The 17,548-nt window shown below is 39.4% G+C and overlaps 1 long non-coding RNA gene across 1 annotated transcript; it reads left to right on the plus strand.

Moving 5' to 3' along the window:
• The first annotated feature begins 2,371 nt into the window (after positions 1–2,371).
• LOC116587782 lies at positions 2,372–8,280 on the plus strand. Its single transcript, XR_004284637.1, has 3 exons — positions 2,372–2,522; positions 6,859–6,890; positions 8,112–8,280. It is a non-coding gene; the product is annotated as an uncharacterized LOC116587782 (long non-coding RNA).
• Positions 8,281–17,548: the final 9,268 nt, after the last annotated feature.

Genomic DNA, 17,548 nt, shown 5'->3' on the forward strand with positions numbered 1-17,548 from the left:
ATGGATGAGGGCTACATATTTAATAAGCATTTATTATGCTCTTATTCTCTGTTTTTTTCTTCTTTTTTTTTCTTTTTTCCCCACACCCCCAACCCACCTCTCCCATCTGGCAACTACCAATTTGCTCTCTGAGTCTGATTCTGTTTCTATTTCTGTTTCTGTTTTATGAGTCTGTTTCTGTTTATTTCTGTGTGTTGATTTATTCATTTGTTTAGTTTTTTAGATTCTGCATATAAGTGAAATCATATGATATTTGTCTTTCTCTGTCTGACTTAGAATCCATGTTGTCACAAATGGCCAGAGCTCATTCTTTTTTTATGGCTTAGTAATATTCCACATGTGTGTGTGTGTGTGTGTGTGTGTGTTTGTGCATTCATCTATTGTTGGATACTTAAGTTGCTTCATTTCCTGGCTATTATAAATAATGCTGCAATAAACATAGTGGTGCATATATCTTTTTGGATTAGTGTTTACATTTTCTTTGGGTAATTATGCAGTAGTGGAATTACTGGGTTGTATGGTATTTCTATTTTGAATTTTTTGAGATCTCTGTACCCTTTTCCATAGTGGTTATACTAATTTGCATTCCCACCAACAATGCATGAAGGTTCCCTTTTCTCCACATCTTTGCCATCCCTTGTTATTTCTTATCTTTTTTATTCTAGCCATTCTGACAGGTGTAAGTTGATGTCTCATTGTAGTTCAGATTTGCCTTTCCCTGATGATTATTGATGGTGAACATCTTTTCAAGAATCTGTTGGCCATCTATATATCTACTTTGGAAAAATGCCTATTCAGGTCCTTTGCCCAATTTTTAATTGGATTATTTGGGGGTTTTGGTGTTGAGTTGTATAAGTTCTTTATATATTTTGGATATTAACCTCTTATTGGATATATCATTTGCAAATATCTTCTTCCATTCAGTAGATTGTCTTTTCATTTTGTTGATGGCTTCCTTCATTGTACAGAACTTTTTATTTTAGTGTGGTCCCAATAGTTTAATTTTGCTGTTGTTTCTCTTACCTGAGAAGACATATCCATAAATATGTTACTAAGGCAGATATCCAAGAGATTACTACCGGTATATTCTCTTAGGAGTTTTATGGTTTCAGGTCTTGCCTTTGATCTTTAATGTTCTTTGTTTGTTTTTATGTTAAAGCCCAGGCCCTGGAGTTGTAGTCAGGTTTAAATTCTGGTCCTACATTATACCAGTTGTATGAGCTTAGGTAAATCTTGGAAGCTGGTTAAGCCTGTTCCTTCATCTGTGAGGTCTGGTGTGAGGATCAGCTGAGATAATTCACATGAAGGTCCTGGCACCAGGCTTGGGCAGGGCTTTACTAAAGGAATGCAGCTGTCGGGTCTCAGTTACAACTCAAGTATGAAGAAGATGGCATTTTTAAATTTTCTATCACTCAGTTTCTGACTCTAGGCCTCCATTTCCCTGGGTGAACCCACATCCCCTCCTCAAGTTGTATATTTTTGTATAGGAACAAAGAAGTGGCAGACGTTGGAGAAAGAGTATTCTTGGTCATTAAAAAAACACGTCACTGCTCTTGTCTGCATGGCCCTTCCAGGTCTGGAGGCTCTCTCAGCTTCCTCTGCCATACCAGAACTGTGGTTCTTACTATGCCCCCTCTTCCAGGTAAACCACAGCCAGAACTCTCCCTAACATCTCATTGCTTGTGAAGTGAGTCAGAAAGCTTGGTGCAACTTAGTAACCTGCCCAGAACCTTCCCCCACTTTTTTTCCCCCCTCCTGTACCCACAGATAATCCTCCTGCTGCTTCTTCTTCTTTTTCTTCTTCTTCTTCTTCTTATTATTATTTTAACAGATTTTATTTATTTATTTGTCAGATACATAGAGCACAAGCAGGGGGAGTGGTAGGCAGAGGGAGAAGCAGGCTCCTCATTAAGAAAGGAACCTGATGTGTGACTCCATCACAGGACTGTAGGATCTTGACCTGAGCCCTGGAGAGATGCTTAACTGACTAAGCCACCCAGGCATTCCAATACTTTGTTATTCTAAGGGATTAGACATGTAAGTCAGTTCTGCTTTCCCCAAAGCCACATAAGTCCCTAGGGACAATGAGAGGTTGATCAGTTACCCCCTGAACAGTGGAAAAAGAGAGAGAAGGTATAATAGAACAAAAACAAATGAATATCTTAAAGTATTGTCTAGCCATAGTAGATTTGGAAAAAGCATCAGAAGAGTAATCCGAGTTGACACTTTACATAGTTTTGATGTGATGATGTACAAAATATTCCACAAATACTTTGATAGCTATACTTTTGAGAGGCAGAGCTTGATTTCCTTCCTCTTGAATACCCTTTCTCTCTTCTTTGGATCACTTGCTGTGGAGAAAGCTAGCTTCCATCTCGTGAGCTGTCCTGGAAGTCCAGTGCAGTCCACTGGAGAAGAATGGAGGGAAGCTTCTGGCCAACAGCCCATGAGGAACTGAGGTCTCTCAGTAGTGATAGAAATGACCTTAGAAGTGGACCCTTCCACCCCATTGGAGCTAGGAGGTGATTGCAGCCCTTTCTAACTGTAATCTTACGAGAGACTACCCAGTTACATACATATGTAAAACAAGTTGGAACCACATGCGACAGTTTAAGTACTATTCAGTTTTAAAGGCTGAAATTAAATTAGTAGTAGAAAATAAGTTATTTCCATCTCAGATGTATGCAAGGGCCATGTTCCTGGCAACATGTTGAAAAACCACAGTATGAAGAGAAATTTAAATGGAAGGAAAGAGCAGGATGGACAGTCTGCTGTTCTACAAAGTGGATTGAAATGAGCTGCCTGCATTGCTCTGCCGAGAGCAAACAACAGTGTGCTTGGAGTGCGAGGAGCCCTACCCAGTAAAAATGCATCTGTCTGCAATTGCACCATTATAATCCTGGTCTAGAGTTACTCAATTTGCTTTTCTCTCTGCTCTGATGTTTATAATCTAAAACATAATTTCTATAACTCTGAAGCAATTAATGCTTTGTTAGCAAAATTACCTGGAGAAGTATGATTTACAGAGCAGCATACTGGTGTAAGCAGCCAGGATGATCTCTGTTGTCATAGTAACAGAGTTTGAGCTTAACTCAGTGTGCTGAAGTAACAGAATGCTAAAGAAATGTTGGCAATATTTGAATATTGAATGCATAAAGACACATGTACTACCATTGACATGCAGTAACCCTGGAACTTGTAACCATGAAACTTGTAATAAACATTTTAAATGGCAAAAGGCATTTTGTTTTGAAAATGCAGCACTCTCGCTTGAACCAAAAATTACTGAGAATTTACAGGTGGTGTTTTGTATCATAAAAAAAGCTTGGTGTCTGCTTTTTCTAGAAGTTAGGCATGGGCAGTAATTCCCAAAGGTTATGTTTGATGCCTACATTGATTTCTCTTTCTGTATCAGGAATATCCTTAAAGAAATAAATTTAAAGCTATGGTTCTATTAAAAATCATGAAAAAAATAGAGTTGAGATCATTATTTTGACAAATAAATAAAACTATTTTTCACTTCTGTTCTCTAAAATTTTGGCTCAACTTATGCCATGTGTCCAAATACCTGGAACGTTAGCAGTGACAGTCCTGATGATTTTATGCATATTCTCTAGTTCATGTTTTATTAATAAAGGTGCCATGTAGAAGCTCCTTTTAAAGTTGTACTCTCAGAGACTTTAAAATAACCATTTAACCATTAACAGTTAAAATATAAACTCTGTGCCCATCCTACTAAAATATAAACTCTGTGCCCATCCTACTATCCTTTTCGTATGGAGTATGGACAGGGTGAGCCTGGGCCAAGCAGTTAGTTTGAAACTTGTAATGTTCTCTTGTTTACATGTGTTAAAAAAAAAAAAAAATCAACTGAGTACAATTAAAGATCTCATCTCATCGGCTTTATTCAGCTTTATTCAATGACTAATGAATTAGCCAGGCCCTTACCTGGCAGATAGAAAGGAGCTCTGAGGAACTATTCAAAATGGAAGGCTTTAAAAGGCAGAACCAGGCAAGACCAGGAAGTTACTAACAAAAGAAAAGAAAGGATTGTTTCAGGCAAGGTCACCTTCCCACAGAGAGAAAGGCAGGTGGCCTTATCATGCAGATGAACTCACTAGTGCTCCTCAGGAAATTCCAGGTTTAAAACTGGTTTAAAATTCCACTTCTAGGAGAGGCCAAAATGGCCTGAAGTTAGGTATTAAATCTTGGTGGGGCTTAACATGAGTGACTCCATTTTGAGTCTGCTTCTTTTTAACAATTGTGCTTGAAATTGAAGGGAATTATAATATGGCACCCCAAAAGTTGCCACTTTAGCGTAAGAGTTATTTTGAGATGAAGTCACTTGAGATTCAACAGATGCAGAAAGAAGCACTCCCAGAACTTTCCTCATCTGGCTGAAAGTAGGCATTGCTGAGAAATAAAGATTGCCATAAATCTCTTCTCCCAGGAACGTTTTATGGCCATGAAGAAGAGGAAAAGTTGGCACCAAGATGGGCCCACATAAACAAACTTTGCTAAAATGGTTCTTGTTTTCCATTAGTTTCCCCCATATATTTATCTTTCACAGTTTGTAGCCACTAGAAGCCTAAAATCCCTTTTCCTCTGTCTTTTCACATTTCCACAGTTTATTTCTCTTTGTTAAAAATGGTATGTTATCTCTCGAACCTACCTGCTTCTTTGGGTCTTTACTTCTTTTCTAGGAAGGCCTCTATGTCCTGTAAAAATTAACATTAAATAAAATCTGTATGCCCTTTAATCTGTTAATCTACTTTTTGTCACTTTAATTTGCAGGACCCCAGGGAAAAAAACCTAAGAGGGTAGAAGGCAAAGTTTTATTCTTCCCCTCCATAACTGTAAGACATACCCCCAGATTTTTCCTTTTCTGGGCATTAAACAGCAGGGACTGGGATAAAGATACGTCAGTTTTGAGTTCAAAAGCCTAGGGATTGAAGTACAGAGAGGAGAGATTTCCTGGGTCAAAGAAAGAAAGGGAAAACCAGAGATAAAGGGAAAGAGATTGGGAAAAACAGAGGCCCAGTTTGTTTCCCCACCCACTTCCCACTCGAGTGTTTTGGGCTTCACTCCATGGGAATATGGAGGAGTTAGTTCCTGAGATGTGTTAGTTAGAAAGGGATCTGTGTTGTTGCTCTTCTTTTAGGCCTTCTTATTCCTGAGATAACAAGAGGAAATATGTCATTGTGAAGAGCGATCCCTCCTGTACTGAATTCCTAGTGACTCTCCCCAAGCCCTGACTGTGTGGTCTGTCCTAGGGCAGACCTAGAAGGAAGTCCCAGGCAGCCTCTCCTAGGGTCTCTCTACTCTCTTTTCAAGAAGGACTTTAGAACACATCATTGTTTATTCCCATTTATTTAGAATTCAGATATAATCTGTCCCTTAAATCCAATCATGTGTAGAACAGGAGTTTCCTGATTGCTGTCTTCAGTGTCATCTCTTCATTAACAACATCAGCAGCAAGAAAATCATCAGCAAAGACAGCAACACCACCAGCCATCAGCCCCGCTGTCATTTAAAGGAATGTCAATTAAGTGCCAAATACTTCCCTAGACATTTTACAGACACTCATCTGACACAATTCTCTCAATGATCCCGTCGAATAGGCATTATTGCCCTTATTTGTCGGATAAGCTAACTGGGCCTAATGCAACTAAACAAGCATTGACACAGCTTCTCTGTTTTCTAAATTTATCTTAGAAATGGGTTCTTTTGTCATTCCTATGGGATTCAAAGACCCTGGAGAGCTTATTAAGTTTTGAACTGTATTTAGTATTGAACTGCTTCATAGCCCTGAAGACAGTATTTTTGCTCATACTCAGTAGCTGTTTGCTGATTGATTTTTATTGTTTGCACATGGACTTGGTTCCCAGAGCCCAATTATATCTGGAGTTGATGTGCCATCTATTTCGAGGAAAATTTCCTCTTGAGTTACATTGAGCTATACTAGTTAATGCTTATTACAGAGTTTGGAAGTGGGGGTAGGGGTGTCATTAAAAGTATAAGATTTCATTTATTCCTGGCAATTGTAGATCTTAGAACATCTCTATTCTCTCCTTCAATCTTGAAATCTCAATATTGTAATTTGCAGATTTCTAATCCACCTTTACAAAGACACACTATGATGAGAGGTAGGACACCTTAGAAGGAACACTAGTATAAGGTAGATGCTCGGACTTTCCTGAGTTTCTCAGTAAGTAGTTTGAAAAATGATTTTCCCATTTCAGTTATACTAGACAGTGAGTTCAGAGTTCCAATCCTGAAGTTCAGAATGTTTGCATTTAGCCAGATGCTAGCCAGATGGGAGCAAGAAACCTCATAACCAGGCCCAGATGATCTGGGGGTTCTCTTTCTTTCTTTTTTTTTTTTTTTTAAGATTTTATTTATTTATTTGACAAAGAGAGAAATCGCAAGTAGGCATAGAAACAGGCAGAAAGAGGGGTAAGCAGGCTCCCGGCTGAGCAGAGAACCCGATGCGGGGCTCGGTATCAGGACCCTGGGATCATGACCTGAGCAGAAGGCAGAGGCTTAACCCACTGAACCACCCAGGCACCCCTGATTTAGGGGCTCTCTTGCAATCGCTTCGTTATCTCTGTCACTTGTAAGGCTACTGAAGTATCAGAAATTGCTCCAACCACCCAATAGCTACTTCTTCAATTGACAGTCTGTCACTCAGGCAACACCCCCTGATCAAAAGTTCACTCAAAACATGCAATCAGAATTTTTATTGTATATTAGGAACCTATTTCCTCTCCAGTGTCACAAAATGACTTATGTGAACTTTTTACCCTGACTAAAGAGTTTTTTTTAAGTCTTTTTTTGTTTTTTATATTTTGTTTAAAGGCACAAGGAGACAAGAAGGCCATAATAAAAAGGTTAGTATTTCTTTGCTTAATATGATATAGAAATTCTGAGGTGTTTTTTTGGCTGATTGAATAGCTAATTGCTACTTTAATAATCTGGCAGCTCATAAGTAAATGAAAATACACAGGAATGTGATCTAAAATGGTATTGTCTAAAAATACAGAAGTAGCTATTTTTGGCATCATTGCAATTGCACTTTCTTAGACTCTTTGTCCAAATTGTTTAGACGCCTAAGCTGATAGATGGTGTTAAGTGCTAACGCAAACTTTAAACAAACATAACACTTGTTCTGAAACAGCACTCTTTTTTTTTTGTCCTCAACAATGAACTTTTTTTTTAAAGAAGGAGAGATTTTCTTTCTTTTTTAAAAAATTATTTATTTATTTGAGAGGGAGCACAAGCATGGGGATTGGCAGAGGGAGAGGGGGATGCAGACTCTTCACTGAGCAGGGAGCCCTATGTGGGGCTCAATCTCAGGACCCTGAGATCACGACCTGAGCTGAAGACAGCTGCTTAACTAGCTGAGCCCCCAAGTGCCCCAACAATGCACTTCTTTAATGTCAGTTTCTACCTTCCTGCTTTTCCATAGATTTTCCAAATGAGGGGCGCCTGTGTGGCTCAGTGGGTTAAGCCGATGCCTTCGGTTCAGGTCATGATCTCAGGGTCCTGGGATCGAGCCCCGCATCAGGCTCGCTGCTCAGCAGGGAGCCTGCTTCCTGCTCTCTCTCTGTCTGCCTCTCTGCCTGCTTGTGATCTCTCTCTGTAAAATAAATAAAATCTTTAAAAAAAAAAAAATGAAATATTGCTGGGGCTCCTGGGTGGCTCAGTTGTTGAGCATCTGCGTTTGGTTCAGGTCATGATCTCAGGGTCCTGAGATCAGCTGCTCAGTAGGGAGTCTGCTTCTCCCTCTCCCTTTGCCCGCCCCTCCCCAACTTGTGCTCTCTCTCTTCTCTCAAATAAAATCTGTTTTTTTTTTTTTAAAAGGTCATTACCAACATAACATTGTTAACTGCTCTAAAACCAATATTTCCTTGAAAAAAAAAAAAAAAAAAACTAGTGATGGATAACCAACACATAATGAAACTGGGAAAATGTGAAAGGGTTTAGCATCATAATCCCTTACGATTGAAAATAAAATGTGTTATGTTAGTGGTCATGATAGAGCTGCAAGTAACTTCCACATCAGTGGAAATCTGCTTGTGGGACTGACTATAACTCCCCTTCTTTTGCAGGACCCACCCTGGTGATATCTGGGGGCTGCTGAATAAACAGAAAAGGAGAAGATGCTACTTTACTCTGGGCCAGAATCAAGAGTCCCAGGTGCAATGGTTTCTATGCTTTTTGGTTCATGGTGATGCTTCTGCTCCAGGCCATTGGTAGCTGGCACAAGGCAGAAACTAACAGGCTGTAAGGCAGAGATGTGCCTGTCACACTGAAATGAAAGTTGTCCCCTTTCAATGAGGGGCAAAAACACTGCACAGGGGGCCATTGTAGGCTATACTATAGGAGTCAGAAAGGACTATTCTATAGCTGATTATGTCTACCTAGTTCCCCCAGTAGAGAATCAATTCTTCAGTTATTGATTTTACACATTACTGCAGACAAAAGATGAGCATGATCCCTTTCCTACCATACAAATAATCCATTTCCTCTAAACGACCTGTCAAGGTCAAGTTATTCCATATCACTGATTCTAGGACTGTCCCCTCAGTTACAATGACAAAGTGTGTAGTGTTTTAAAGGTATTTGGGGAAACTCAACTCTCTGTAGGGGAAGGAAGTTGATTTAAGAACACTTGTCCCTCCATTCTCCCTGGATTTTTCTGATTTTAAGGAGAGCAGCCTGAAGGCTAGGATTTAGGCAAATTTCTCCTCTCCACCATCGGCTCCCTGCTCCCTCTTCACATTGCCTCCACACACCACAGTTTAAAACTTTACCAACTGAAAATCATTTCAGTTGACAACACTTTGGGGAGTTGGGTAATTATTTATAGATCTCTCTAACCTGTAAATACCATTTACACACATCTTTCTATGTCATTGTGCCAATCAACATCTGACATAAAGGGAAGAAATGGGAGTTGAATGACACCCGTCATGAGATAGCTATCTCAAGAAATGCAAGTTGAATGAATGAATCAATCAATGGTATGGGTCACTATGATTAAATTCTTTTTTCTTCTACCATCTAGCTGAGATTCAAGGAATGTAATTTGGAGTTCTCCGTGGTGAGAAGTGTAGAAAGCACGGGAACTTGTTGTAATGAGCAGGAGGGCCAGAGGGCAGCTGGTGGCCACTTAACCCTCAGTGGCTCCAAGAGACAGAATGCTTTGCTGTGGAAGGGAAAAAGGCATGGGGACCAGGGAAGAAAGGGGTCTGGAAAGACTTTGCCCAGAGGCAGTCTTGCCTTATTCAGCCTTGCTTTATCTTACTACTCATTTCTGCCCAACCCCTCAAACCCATAGTCCAGTTTTCCTTCAGAGTACTGAGGATGTGGGATCAGAAGAGTGGAGAATGGGGGCTGCTTTATTGAAGAAACATTGTACATGCTTCAGATGGAGGCAGCCTATCTGGAGGTGGATGATGTGGTCATGGGAACTCTCTACACCTACTTTATCGTGTGTCCACCTTACATCTGCAACTTTAGTCTGAAGTAGTGTGTTGAAACAAAATACACTGGGGATGCTTATTAACTTGGATGACTTAGAGAAAAAATGAGGTTTTTTATTAGCAAGCATTCATGCACTCTTGAATTAAAGGGCTAATCACCATAGTTGGCAATGGAGGACATCTCAGGGGAGGAGGTTTTTGTTGCTAGGTCTTGGTGTAGACTGGCTGGGCACAATGACCCAGAGGGGAGGTCTCACAGGCCCAGCCAAGAGGGTCTTTGACTCCATGCAGGCTAGAAATCAAATGTGAACTGGGAGGAAGTGAGAGCAGCATTTATTAAAGAATAGAGTGTAGATACTGACAGAGCATCCAGGAAACTCAGAAAGGAGAGAAGAGTCTTGTTCTTTGCTTGGGGCCTACCATTTTTACTGAGGACAATGGTCCTGTGTAGGCAACTTCTCAGTGATCCAGGAACAAATACAAGCCTTCAGATGTTCTCCATAAGTCACTTCTGCCCTGAGCCAGGGATCTCGATGAGTCAATAACCTTGGAAAACGTTCATGATGATCCTTCCTAGTCTCTTCCCATGTGTTATCTATTGTGCTGCAAGACTCCAAAGAAGTCAGTAAACTCTTGGCCTTTACAAGGAGGACATACATTGTCTGTTCTATAAGGCATGCGTTAAGGCAGGGCTGTATATCCCAGCAGCAGAAGCAGGAAAAGAAGCAAAAGAGCAGGTTTTCATGGAGTCCCTATAATTTCTCTGACTCAGTCTGGTACAAGAGAAGTTTAGAACTCCCTCATTTGTTAAACCTGGAGAATTAGGTCTTGCCCACATTTAGGAATCCAGGCAATTTTCTTACTTAAAAAATATGGAAATAAAAGCTGCAATGAATTTATTTACAGAATGAGGATGAAAATAATAATATCTTCAATTTATTTTTTTCTTTTAGCATTTTCTAATTGGGCAAATCATTTAACCCCATGGATCTCAACTTCTTCATTAGAAGAAAATATTCAGAATTCTATATATTAATCATACGTGGCTGATTGGTGGCACAGTCAAGGTCAGAAACTAGGTCTCTAATGCAGTCTTTCCTTAGCCTATAGTTCAAGGCCACAGGAAAGAGGGAGACAATAATAACATAGCTGTTAAAAAAGGCAATTGAGAAAGAAATATTATTGAACCATCACAGTAAGCGTAAGGTTGGAAGAAAATCAGTCACAAAGCAAAGTCCGTTAAAAATTGGAATTTTCAATATTCAACATTTTATAAGGTAAAGAATGTGAAATTAGTAAGGAATTTTAGTAGAACCAGTGGTTTTAATAAAATGTCATGGTCCATAGACTTAAAACTAAAGCTTCAGAAGACCTCTGCGAAACCTAAAATTTTTATTATATCTTAAAATAGAAGGAGTTCTTTGTTTTCATTTTAAGGAAGGGTAAATTATGGAATAAAAGCTAAAAGCTTTGTTACGATCAAAAAGCAAGTGATAAAGAAAGGTTAACCCAGTTATCACTAGTCAGTGTATCTGCCTATCTAAGGGATATAGATATATTCCCTATATCCCTTAGTTGTGATAAAATTCTAAAGGTTTAAAGAGCAACAAAATTATGCTACTGCTTTCTGAATTACTGTTTTAATACAGTGGACTTTTCCCTGGGAAACAATTGTGATTTTCTTCTGAAGGTCTTTATCTTCCGCTGCATCTTCAAGCTAGAGGATGTATGAAATTAGCAAGTGCTCTCTGTGAAAGTTACAGACAGAAAATGAAACACCACAGATCTTTTATTCCTTTCCTCATTGACGAATTCAGCAATCCTGTACTGAGTGTGGGACGGACTATGTCATCTGTGGGGTCTAGTGAAAAATGAAACTTCGGGAGATGTCAGGATTGGAGATGTCCAGTGGAGAGTCACCTGCATTTAGCTGGTATTTAAAACTGTGGGTCTGTAATGAGATCAGCCTGAAAGTGGGTGTGGATGGAGATGAAAAGCCAGCTTTGAGTCCCAGGGCCTGCCAACAGCTGGAGTTTGAGGCTCTAAAACAAAAAGAGCTTGCAAAGGAAGTCTCTGAGGAGAAGTTAGTGAGGTGGGAGTAAAATGTGCAGCTTGAACAGTCACAGAAGCCAAGATAAGGAGGTGCTCTTAGAGAATGGTGTGGTGCCAGGTATGGACTCCTGCTGAGAAGATTGGAGAAATGACCACAGACAAGCAACTCTTGGATTTGGCAGCATTGCTCCTACCAGTGACCTTGGCAAGAGTGGTTTTGGTGAAGCAAAGGCACTGAAGCCCAACTGGAGAGGAATGAAGAGTGAAAGAGAGCAGGGGATGGGATGAAAACTGGAAGGGTCCTCAAGGATGGAGTTCTTTTAAGATGGGAGGAGCCAGAATAGATAAAACTGTTACCGAGTATGGAGGTTAGGGTCTTTGCTAGAAGACTTTCTACAAGTTTACGTTGGTATTGTTACAGGAGTTTTTTCTCTGTCGGTACCCCCCGCCCCCTTTTAAGTCACACTGCTTGGAAGAATGAAGAGGTAGATCAGACAGAGTCGTGGGCAGCAAAGCAAGATTTATTAATAACAAAGTGATAGTACGAAGCTCCGAAGGAAAAAGGGGGCCTTAGAGGGTTGTCATCAGAGTCTCTACATTTAGGGGTTTTTTTATGGGCTTGTTGGAAGGCTGTTTTAATTGGATTAACGCTCCCTGACCCTGTCATCTAAACAGGTTTTCATCAAATGGGAAAGGGTGGAAGGCTCATCCATGGTGGTATAAACTCCTTTTAAAAGTGGTTTCCTGGGGTGCCTGGGTGGTCCAGTGGGTTAAAGCCTCTGCCTTCAGCTCGGGTCATGATTCCAGGGTTCTGGGATCGAGCCCCACATCGGGCTCTCTGCTCAGCAGGGAGCCTGCTCCCCCCCTCCCTCTGCCTGCCTCTCTGCCTACTTGTGATCTCTGTCTGTCAAATAAATAAATAAAATCTTAAGAGTGGTTTCCTCTTGGGGGAGAGAGATGTTGGGGGGGGGGACCTTGTTCCTGCCCTCTTGCCTTCCAACCATCCTTCATCAGTATAAGGATGGAGATGATAGGGATTCCTCTCTCTTTCTTTCTTTCTTTCTTTCTTTCTTTCTTTCTACATTTAAAAAAGTTGAAGTGTAGTTCACATACAGTGTTACATTAGTTTTAGCTGTATAACATGGTGGTTCAACATTGGTATACAAGTCAAGTGATCACCTGGATAAATCCAGCTTCCATCAGTCACCATACAAAACTGTTGTGTTATTATTATCTATATTCTGTATGCTATACATTGTATCCCCATGTCATTTCTTTTATAACTGGAAATTTGTCCCTTTTAATCTCCTTGTATTTTGTCCATCCTTCATCCATTTCCCCTCTGGCAACCACCAGATTTTTCTATCTCTCTATCTATGAGTCTATTTTGGTTTTTAGGTTCCACATAGAAGTGAAATCATATGGTATTTTTCTGTCTGATTTATTTCTCATAATACCCTCTAGGTCCATCCAAAGGGGACTCTTCTGAGCTGGTAATTATAGGGGCACAGGCTTCTCTGCCCCTCAATACAGCTCTTATTATTGTGCTTTCAAAATATATATCTAACCATGCGACTCCTTTCCTTAAACTCTTTAATGATTTTCTGTTTTCCTTGACATAAATCCCAATCCCTTGAGCTAATTTCTTGTCATTTGCTCCTGTCCTTCTCTATAAACATCAGGCACACTCCACTGCTCTTGGGTGTTCTCTTGTTGTTGACATTTCCTCTACTCTTTGGCTAACTACTATTCATCTTTTAGATCTTTATTTATTTATTTAGTTTTAAATATTTTATTTATTTATTTGACAGAGAGAGACACACAGCAAGAGAGGGAACACAAACTAGGGGAGTGGGAGAGTGAGAAACAGGTTCCCCACTGGGCGGAGAGCCTGATGTGGGGCTCGATCCCAGGACCCTGAAATCTTGACCTGAGCCAAAGGCAGACGCTTAAGGACTGAGCCACCCAGGCACCCCTAGATCTCAATTTAAATGCTACTTTCTCTAGGAGGTCTTTTCTAACCCCTTGACTAGATTATATTCTTTACATTTTATTTTAACTACTGGTTTAATACTTTTTTCACAAGATTCAAGCCCAAAGAAGGCAAATACTCTGTTTTGTTTATGGAGTATTTCCAGTGCTAGTACACAGTGCTTTGTATGTAAAAAGCACCGTCCCTTCCCAAATTTTTCGGTAAGTGTCAGTGAGTCAATCTGAACGCATTAAAAAGGGTGTGCAGTAGGGGAAGGATCAGGCAGCCTTTTTTTTTTTTTTTTTTTTTTTAGAGAGGAATGTGTATCTTGGTGGCCTAAGCAAAGACTCTGGAGGATTTCCTGCTTTTAAACTCTGGCTCTACTACTTACCAGCTCTGTGACCTTGGACAGCTCTCAAAACCATTCTGCACCCATCTCCTTTTCTATAAACTGGGGATAATAATAATAATACCTATTTTACAAAGCTGTGAGAATTAAATGAGTTTAAACATGTAAAGTACTTTGAGCCTCTGATTATCATTATTATTTTACACATTTCCTCATCAAAGTAATCATCCATAGTTTCTATCTTAGAGAAAGTAATATAAGTAAATAAACCACAAACAACCCTAATATAATTTCTTAGATTTATATAGATTTAGAATATAGAAATTCTTAATAGAAAGGAATTTAAAAATGTATTTACAAGGCTTATCTATGAGGGAAGATTAATATTATGAAATAGGTAAGATTGTGATTTCATCACAGATGTACTTACTATGAAATCTGAGTATAAAAAGCATATTTACATATTGTATTCAGAAAATTAACTGAGAAGGATTTAAAAAATTGATCTCCCTTCATATTTGTTCACTGAAATCACTCCCCAGCTACCAGAGTAATGTCAGTTCCTCTCTTCTCACATATTGAGTCCATGGCCCTCAGGGGAAATTGGGAAGAAAAAACTTCCAGCTGCTATGGAGAAAGTAGATAACTTGGTGAAAATTTATTGTTAACTGAATAAAAGTCCAATCTTTACACCCTCAGTATGAAAACATAACTGATTGCATCCTTAGTTTTTCCCTAGAATTTAAGGGAACCCTAGTTTTCAATTTCAACTTCTTATCTGCCTAAAATCTTCAAATATTGCATATTATCAGAATCTTGGAGCCCCTGATAAAACTCAAGTCTTTCTAGACAAAGAGGGTATTTTCAAAGTGATGTTCCCAATATAAGAAATCAGAACTAAACACCTCTGGGTTTAGGAAGGCACTCGGCAAGGACTCTGGCTCTTTGTCTTGGCATCACCAGGCCCTTGATAGATGTGGGGGCCAAGGGTAGTCCACCCCAAAATGTGCCACTTTGGCATATTGATTATTTTGAATTAGCATTACTTAAGAAATAGCCAATGTAAGACAAACACTCTGATTTCTCTTTGTCTCCAGAAATCAGCAAATAAATCTCCCATGTGAAAGTTACCTTCCGTATACAGGGAGATAAAGAGACATTCTTATCACCTGAGATAGGGAATTGAGAGCTGGAAAGACTATATTGACACTTTGTTACTTTTACTAATTTACTACTGCAGCCCAAATTCTATTTAAATTCCTTATTGGGACGCCTGGGTGGCTCAGTGGGTTAAGCCTCTGCCTTCCGCTCAGGTCAAGATCCCAGGGTCCCGGGATCGAGCCCAGCATCGGGCTCTCCACGCAGCGGATGAGCCTGCTTCCTCTCTCTCCCCACCTGCCTCTCTGTCTACTTGTGATCTCTGTCTGTCAAATAAATAAATAAAATCTTTAAAAAAAATTCCTTATTAATTAAAGCTTCCGAACATGTTTTCTTTGTCCTGTCATTTCCTCACAGATTTATCGTTTCTTTGTCTAAAAAGTATAAAAGCTGCCTGTCTTGACCTTTTGGGGGTCTTAATTTATTATTGAATCTCTGTGTGCACATAAACTTTTTTCCCCCTCCTGTTACTCTGTCTCACATCTGTTTAATTCTTAGACCAGACCAGCTAGAAAAATCTTAAAGGGTAGATAAAAGTGTTTCCTCCCCAACATAGACCCTGAGCTCTACTTAAGAGCTCTTCCTCAATTCTGAGTTCTCAGGATGTAGCACATGATATTGGTAGCTTGGTCAATGTTTCTGGCATTGAACTAATTCTGAGACTTGATAGATATAATATGACAATGTTGATTCTTCTTTTTTTTTTTTAATGTTTTTATTTGACAGACAGAGATCACAAGCAGGCAGAGAGGCAGGCAGAGAGAGAGGAGGAAGCAGGCTCCCCGCTGAGCAGAAAGCCCAATCCTGGGCTCCATCCCAGGACCCTGAGATCATGACCTGAGCTGAAGGCAGAGGCTTTAACCCACTGATCCACCCAGGTGCCCCGACAATGTTGATTCTTAAAGAAAGTGTTCCATATTTATAGTTATGAAGTGGCAAAGTCTGATTTTGATAATCACTTGTGTGTTGATTAGGAAATCCTTTGTGTATATAAAATTCTTCACTCTTCAAGAAGAAACTGTGAAAGGGAGTGACATTATGTATGGTTTAGCTATTTTGTGTAACCAACCACTTTAAAACTCCACAGCTTATAATAGCCATATATTGTTATAGCTTATATACTGGTGAGTTGATGACTTGGCTAATTTGGCAGGCCTACTCATGTGTCGTAGGCTGGCTGATGTCTCTCTTCTAAGCTTAACTCTGCTAGAGTGTGTTAATGTGTTATCTGGCAAAGCTCTTCTTCTGTGCTTTTTATCCTCCTACTGAGATATAGACAGCCCAGGCATACCCTTTCTTGGTGATGACAGAAACTCAAGAGAGCAAGTGGAAATATGTAAGTCCTTTTCATACTTTACTTATTGGCAAAACACATGACTGAACTTGGAATCAAGGGGTCAGGAAATACAGATTTTTGCAGAACTGCAGTCTCTGGGGAAAGGGCATAGCTATATGGAGGAATGAATAATTTGGACCACTAATGCATTCTACCACATTGCATTTTAGAAGCTATGGATGTGAAATAGAGCTGAATTTAATACTAAACATCTTCTCTTTCAGAAACCTTCCACTTTTTATCATTATCCTACAAAGAAGTGTCCTTTAAAGAAGGTAATTGCATTAAAATTGAACTGCGTTTGTTCTTGATTACCAAATAAACATGTCATTAGTCCAATAGTTCATTAAGGCTTTGTGTCGCCTTCATAGCCTAATTGAATTAGACCCAAAGATTTTCAGAATAAATGTGTATTGGTCATTTTGTTTGACTACTTTAGTTCTGTAGATAAGGTTTAATTGAGAGCTCAACTCTGTGCTAATATTAACATTACAGAAATATAGTTTCCTGTATTATTCATTTTCTTTTTCCAGTATCACAAAAGCTTCTCCTTTCTAGTAAACAAGGGAAGGAAAATAAATAATTTAGAAATCAAACCTGTTAACTCAAGTATAGATTAGGTTGTCCTGGGCAGTTAAAGTGGTAAAGAGCATGAAATACTGATTCTTTATATGTAGTTCATTGCTTCTCACTATTGCAGGAAGGCAATTAATTTAGCTGCTAAAATAACATACAGTCAGGCATTGGGTTTCTACTTGAACACTAGCAGCTAAATGCAGAGATGAAGTTTAATTACATTTGACAGGAAAAAAAATAAAAGTGAATTCATATATATATATTCTAATCAAAATATTTAATCAGCTTGCAAGTAGTATTATATTTGGTATTATACTCTGGAAAGATTATTTAATGTGCAATATACAAGTTTTATCTGGGTACAGCTTCAGAGAATAAGATCTATGGCTTTTATGGGTTTTATCTCCAACCACCTTTGGAGATGGTTGATAAGAAATTTCAAGGTGAAGGTGTGCCTGTGTAAATATCTGAGGTAAGTATGGAACAGGGAAGGCCTTACAGTCTGGGGTGGGACATTAGCAGACAGTACAGGAGAAATTGTGAAGTAGGTGATGGTATTCTTTGCCCTGGGCCCCCTTTTTAAATGAACCTCATTTCTGCCTCCAACACCATCAATT

The sequence above is a fragment of the Mustela erminea genome, chromosome 4, assembly GCF_009829155.1.
Source record: "Mustela erminea isolate mMusErm1 chromosome 4, mMusErm1.Pri, whole genome shotgun sequence".
NCBI lineage: Eukaryota > Metazoa > Chordata > Mammalia > Carnivora > Mustelidae > Mustela > Mustela erminea.